Genomic DNA, 5,176 nt, shown 5'->3' with positions numbered 1-5,176 from the left:
ACTCCCAGATCCCTTTGTACTTTGGCTTTACGTATTTTCTCACCGTTTAGAAAGTAGTCCATGCTTGTATTCTTTTTTCCAAAGTGCAAGACCTTGCATTTGCTCACATTGAATTCCATCAGCCATTTCCTGGACCACTCTCCCAAACTGTCTAGATCCTTCTGCAGCCTCCCTCACTCCTCCCTTCAGGAACAAGTACTCCATCAGGCTGGTGAATGAAGGTGGGAATGCCATGCATGTGGGGAGTAAAGACTGGTAAGTCATGAATTATTTTCTCCATTTTGATAATTTAGTCATCTTTCCTTGTATGTGGTTTAGATTCATGTTTCTGCTTTCAGTCAAAGCTGATCTAGACTTATGCTATTAACAGCACTTTAACATCCATAACCACTCCTTTTCTCTTTTGTTCTTTGAAATCTTTCATCTGCTTTTCATCATTTATATAAATGATTTGGATGTGAAATTAGGAGGTATAGATAATAAGTTTGCAGATGACACCAAAATTGGAGGTGTAGTGGATAGTGAAGAAGGTTACCTCAGAGTACAACAGAATCTTGATCAGATGGGCAAATGGGCTGAGGAGTGACAGATGGAGTTTAATTTAGATAAATACGAGGTGCTGCATTTTAGAAAAGCAAATCAGAGCAGGACTTATACACTTAATGATACGTTGCTGTGTTGCTGAACAAAGAGACCTTGTAGTGCAGGTTCATAGTTTCTTCAAAGTAGAGTTGCAGGTAGATAGGATAGTGTAGAAGGTGCTTGGTATGCTTGCCTTTATTGGTCAGAGGATTGAGTACAGGAGTTGGGAGTTCATGTTGCAGCTGTACAGGACTTTGATTAGGCCACTTTTGGAATATTGCGTGCAATTCTGGTCTCCTTCTTATCAGAAGGATGTTGTGAAACTTGAAAGTGTTCAAAAAAGATTTCCAAGGATGTTGCCAGGGTTGGAGGATTTGAGCTATAGGGAGAAGCTGAATAGGCTGGGGCTGTTTTCCCTTGCATGTCAGAGTGAGGGGTGACCTTATAGAGGCTTATAAAATCATGAGGGGCATGGATAGGATAAATAGACAAAGTCTGTTCTCTGGGTTGGAGGGGTTCAGAACTAGAGGGCATAGGTTTAGGGTGAGAGGGAAGAGATATAAAAGGGACCTAAGGGGCAATGTTTTCACACAGAGGGTGATGTGTGTGTGGAATGAGATGCCAGAAGAAATGGTGGAGACTGGTACAATTACAGCATTTAAAAAAACATCTGGATGGTATATGAATCGAAAGGGTTTAGAAAGATATGGACCAAGTGATAGCAGGTGGGACTAGATTAGGTTGGGATATCTGGTCGGCATGAACGAGTTGGACCAAAGGGTCTGTTTCCGTGCTGTACATCTCTATGACTCTATCTTTAATCTTCCTTGCACTTTAAACTCATACTTCCCTACCCTTTGATTCTATTTGCACCTCCCTCCTCTTTCATAGAATAAAACCCATTATATTTTCACTGCTGTTCAGTTCTGAACTGGAGTCATATGGACTTTAACACTGTTTCTCTCCACACAGTTTCTGCCAAACCAGCTGAGTTTTCCCTGTGCTTCCTGTTTTTATTTTCAATCACTAACATCTGTATTGTTTTAGGTCACTCGTATTCGTTTGGTACTGAGTACAGCTATCAATTAAGAAATCAATTTTATATTGTAAATCTCCTCAACTGATCAACCTGCCATAAATATAAAGAAAAATTCTATTTACAAATGACAGCAAAGATATTTAATCCTTTCATTGCCTTTTAAACCATTAATCAAAATGCAAATTCAGGCCCCCACTCAGATATGATGTTGCAGATTGTGTCTGGTCTCAGATTGGTCTCACCAGCCACCAAACCAGATGAAAGCAAGGCACTCCGGACCCCAAGGGACTGCCTGAGAAGAAGATAAGGTTATTATAGCATTACGTAGAGAAGTAAAAAGTTTATTCACTTTGGCCACAACAGAAAAGCTGATTATTTTGTAAGGGATGTGAACCTTTTGAATGTTTACTTTCAGAGAGACTTGGAACACAGAAAGTTAGAATGCTGGGACAGCTCATAGTTAGGAAAAAATTAGTCAATGGTATTTATTGCAAGGGCATTTTAGTCGTGAAAGTCTTCACTAATAAAGTCTTGTTACAATTTTAAAGAGTTTTAGTGAGAACTCACCTGGAATACAGTGTGTAATTTTGTTCTTGATGTTTATTGAAGGTGACACTTACATTGGAAGCAGTCCAACAAAGATTCATGAAATTGATTCCTGGGATGAAAGGGTTGATCTATGATGAGAAGCAGGTCCACATTGTCAGGGGTTTAGAAGAATGAGAGGCGACCTGATTGCAAGCTGCATCATTCAGAAAGGCATGCACTGAGAGACATTTATTTCCTGCGGCTTGAGAATTGAGACCATGCAGGCACACTTTAGGGACAAGGAGAGAATGATTTAAGACTCAGATGGAGTGGAATGTCTTCACTCAATGGATTATGTGTTTTTGGGGAAACCTCAGCCCTGAGGGCTCAGAATACTCCATCGTTAAATATAGTTATGGCCAGGAGAGGCAAAATATTTTGATCACTCAGAGAACAACTCAGATCTTAGATTAGGAGGAAGTAAATTTGAAGCTGAAGATCAGCCATGATTGAGTCAAATAGCAGAATAGGCTGAAGGGGCCAAATAGTCCACTTATCCTTCTGCTTCTTATATTCTAATGTTCTACCTGTGACTCTCTGCTTTGGGCATTATGTTAAAGTTTAATCAGTGTAACAAACTTCCCAAATTCCCCTAAATTCATTGGGTCCTACTGACTTTAAACAGACACTACAGTCAGTGTGGATAGGATCTCTGCTATGTATTAAATTGCTGCTGGTTTCTTCATTATTTTAACTTCTGGATTAAAACCAGGTTTACTTGAAGCAATAAGCCAGTGTGGGAGCTGTGTATTTCATCATGTCAGTACGTCAGCTTTCCTGGTGTGGCCTTTCCCCTGTTAAGAATAATGAGTTGCAAAACCATTTGCTTCTGCCTGATAAGAATCATTTCTCACTTCCACCTCAAACTGCTCTCTAAACTCCATCATTATTATTTTATTCTGTCACTAAACCCTAAGCCCACTGCTCTGCTTTGTTAGGCTTTGTTGGGCTCCTCAGTCTTCTGGGCTTTAGACTGTGAGCTCTTCGTACAAATGCATGGTTTCTCACCTATGTCTTTGAAATATCTTGTTTTATCTCCAGGTGTCACTTTTGCCATTTCACCATCTTCCCATTCTTTGTTTTCTGCAGTGTGTGGTCATTTTTCTTTGTTCCCCTCTCAGAACCTTCTTTTACCTGATCACATGGAGCATCTCCCAGCTCTGAGGCTCACTCTCAACACCTGGGAATATCAATGCTGCATTGGATGTTTCATTTGGTGTCAGTTTGGTTTTGACGATTCTTGATACCTTGGGACAGTGTTGAACAACTGAGTCTGATTAGCATGTCCCCTCACTGGGGGCTGGTTTATAAATCAGTCAGAAGCCCTTGCACTTGGCTGTTTGTGGCAGCTCTATTGTTCGAGTAACATTTCATTCCCTTTCTCCTGAGGACAAATTGAAAACTTGAACTTGAGTAACCAATTATCCAGAGACAGGAGTGAGTGGGTGTTGGTGAATAATGGCTCCACGATCAGGTAAAGGGTTATCTTGACCACAAACACTACCCCACTCCCTCCCTACCCCAGCCCTCCTTAACATACCCCAACATCCCCCAGCTCTCCTTAAATACCTGCAATAGTTCTGAGTGTTTTTGGACCCTTTGGTCGATGGATTTATTTTGTTACTCACAGCTGGGTGATGGTAGACATAAAAAATGAATTGCTTCAACCTCACCAGGACCAAATGCCTCTGGTGCTGATGGTACTTACACAATTTTATCCTTCTCAGTTTTTTTGTTATTGATATTGTGGGCATTGCTGGCTGGGCCAGCATTGATTGTCTGTCCCCAGTTGCCCTGGAGATGAAATGAAACACCTGATGCAGCATCAACAGAGAAGCCAAAAGTGGATATTCCCAGGTGTTCAGAGCCAGCCTCAGAGCTGGGAGGTGCCATCTTGAACCACTGCAATCCATTAGTGTAGGGCCACCCACAATGTTGATGGGGAGGGGATACATTCCAAGTCCATATCATTACTCTCTCAAATTTCTTTTTCAGTGCACAGATACCTCTGAGGAACCTTAGAGTGTCTGCGAACTACACAAGGAACACTGGTCTGGATGGCCTGTGATTTGGTGCTGAACCTGAGGAGCATTTATTTTTCAAAATATTGTTTATAGCAAAAAACACTTTAATTGAATCTCCTAATTAAATGCCAACATCATAGGGCAAAAAAGCTGAACAGCATAGTTTTTCTGTAATCACAAGTACGTATTGCAGTTAGGAGATGTGAACATGTAGTGATGTGATTGGATAATATAGTCATGTGCACTAATCTGGAATGTAGACTATTCCAATATGGTTGGGTACAGATAGGGGTGAGTATGTATGTAACCCTTTGATTGGAAGTTTGTTATCTGTAAAAATGATATAAAATCTTTGTTTTTGCAGTAAAGAATTTAATACATCATTTTCATGAAGGGTACAGCTCCCACACGTGCATGAATAAATATTTGAACAAAAGAGTTTCATCTGGTCTAAGAGGAAATAAAGGTTAACCTCACTCTTTGAAGAAGGATTGTGAACAGCATGAACTGCTTTTTAAACATGACATGTGGGCCCATGTTCCAGTAAATTCTCTATTCCAGTAAAGGCCTAGATCCAAAGGTTGCCAGGTTACAGACGTGTAGCCTGTATCAACCATCCACTGCTGTGGTCTTACATCTGACCCAAGGCAATCAAGAGAGGCTCCTGACTCATCCAGGTAGTTAAAAACAGCAGCAGATGTTTTCATGAATTCTTCAACTTACAGGAAAATCCATGGATCAAACATCATTGAAATATTAGAAACAAGAGTAGCCTGATTTGTTCCATCATTTGATTGTATTGCAGCCTTGAGTTCCACATTGTTTGGTATCAGTCAGGGCTCAGTGGATCTCTTGCCTCTGTCTCAGAAAGTTGTGGATTCAAATCTCACTTCAGATACTTGAACAAGTACTACAGGTTGACGTTTCAGTATAATACTGAGAG

At 40.6% G+C, this 5,176-nt stretch overlaps 1 long non-coding RNA gene across 1 annotated transcript; it reads left to right on the top strand.

Annotated features, from left to right (window-relative positions):
• The first annotated feature begins 100 nt into the window (after nt 1–100).
• Nucleotides 101–4,548, top strand: LOC122541091. The gene is made up of 3 exons (XR_006309518.1): nt 101–255; nt 1,810–1,929; nt 4,205–4,548. It is a non-coding gene; the product is annotated as an uncharacterized LOC122541091 (long non-coding RNA).
• The last annotated feature ends 628 nt before the right edge of the window (nt 4,549–5,176 follow it).

This window comes from Chiloscyllium plagiosum, chromosome 36 (genome assembly GCF_004010195.1).
Source record: "Chiloscyllium plagiosum isolate BGI_BamShark_2017 chromosome 36, ASM401019v2, whole genome shotgun sequence".
NCBI classification, from domain to species: domain Eukaryota; kingdom Metazoa; phylum Chordata; class Chondrichthyes; order Orectolobiformes; family Hemiscylliidae; genus Chiloscyllium; species Chiloscyllium plagiosum.
The sequence above is the reverse complement of the archived record's forward strand: the minus strand, read 5'-3'. Positions and strand labels throughout refer to the sequence as shown.